The following is a 1580-nucleotide window of genomic DNA, read 5'->3' on the forward strand; positions in this document are numbered from 1 at the left end:
GCCGATGAGGATCCGAACAGTTATATACAGAATTTTCTCTAGGTGTGTGATATGCTGAAGATAAACGAGGTGACGGATAATTCCATCAAGTTGAGAGCCTTCGCATTTTCCTTAAAGGGGAGAGCGAAGTAGTGGCTACACTCATTACCTAGAGCCTCGATTACCACATTGGCCGAGATGGTGGAAGCTTTTCTTGTCTGATATTTCCCTCCTGGAAAATCCACAAAGATTAGGAATGAGATCTCGTCCTTTGTACAATTTGAATTAGAGTTTCTATTTGAGACGTTGGAAAGATTCAAGGAGCTCCTGAGAAAGTGCCCGCAACACGGATTCCCGGAGTGGATGATTGTTCAGACTTTTTACAACGGTTTGAATCCGAGTACAAGGCAACCCTTGGATGCGGCAGTAGGAGGTACCTTAGGTAGCAAGACCCTCGGTGAGGCTCGTCAATTAATTGAAGAAATGGGGTTAAACAGCTACCAATGGAATGCAGGGAGAAGAAAAAGGCGGCCGACCTCCAAGAGATAGATGCAGTAACCTCATTGGCGGCTCAAGTGGAATCATTGAGTAAGAAGTTAGATATCCTAACTTTGAATAGAGTGGCGGCCATGACTACTTGCACCGGGTGTGGTGGAGGACATGCTCCTGCCGATTTCCTGATCTCTATTGGTGATGCATCTCCAGTTGAGAATGTCAAATTTGTGGGTAATGGCATAAGCAATCAAGGAAACCCATATAGCAATACCTACAATCCGGGTTAGAAGAGTCATCCCAATTTCTTATGGAGCAACCAAGGTCTACAAAAGGCCATAGGGCCACCGGGTTTCTAACAACAAGCCCTAAACATGGAGAACCGAGTTTCAGGTTTGGAGACCCGAATGAACGATTTGGACAAAGCCTTAATTAGGTTTGTACAATCATCTGATACATGGTTCCAATCAGTTGAGGCTACACTTCGCAACCACACCGCCTCTTTGCATAATCTTGAAAATCAAGTAAGGCAGATTGCGAAGTCCTTATCGGAAAGGCCACAAGGAAGCTTGCCGAGTAAAACCGAGACAAACCCTAGAGAGCATGTGAAAGCGATCACTTTGAGGAGTGGTCCTGGGGTTGAGGGTAAGCTTCTGAATGAGAAGCCAAATGAGCACACACCCGAGGATATAGAGGTTGAGAAGGGAGCAAGCAAAGAGGAGGAGATGGCACCCCCACCTTTCAAGCCAAGAATCCCTTATCCCTCTAGACTGAAGAATGACCAAGGGGATGAACAGTACAAGAAGTTCCTGAGTTTGTTCAAACAAATCTACATCAATATTCCTTTTGTTGAGGCATTGGCTCAAATGCCTAAGTATGCAAAATTCTTGAAAGACTTGTTGACTAACAAGAGGAAGTTAGAGGAGACTACTTCAGTGATTTTAGATGCATCTTGCTCGGCGGTTTTGCAAAGGAACATGCCGAACAAGAAGAAAGACCTGGGAAGCTTCATCATTCTGTGTAATATTGGCAATCTAGGTGAAGAAATGGGATTGGCGGACTCAGGGGCCAGTATCAACGTCATGCCATACACCTTCTTTCAAAAGCTA

At 44.9% G+C, this 1580-nt stretch overlaps 1 non-coding gene across 1 annotated transcript; it reads right to left on the reverse strand.

Moving 5' to 3' along the window:
- Positions 1-225: 225 nt before the first annotated feature.
- Positions 226-332, reverse strand: LOC120267865. Its single transcript, XR_005538609.1, has one exon. It is a non-coding gene; the product is annotated as a small nucleolar RNA R71 (small nucleolar RNA).
- Between the last annotated feature and the right edge of the window lie 1248 nt (positions 333-1580).

This window comes from Dioscorea cayenensis, chromosome 1 (assembly GCF_009730915.1).
Source record: "Dioscorea cayenensis subsp. rotundata cultivar TDr96_F1 chromosome 1, TDr96_F1_v2_PseudoChromosome.rev07_lg8_w22 25.fasta, whole genome shotgun sequence".
NCBI classification, from domain to species: Eukaryota; Viridiplantae; Streptophyta; class Magnoliopsida; order Dioscoreales; family Dioscoreaceae; genus Dioscorea; species Dioscorea cayenensis.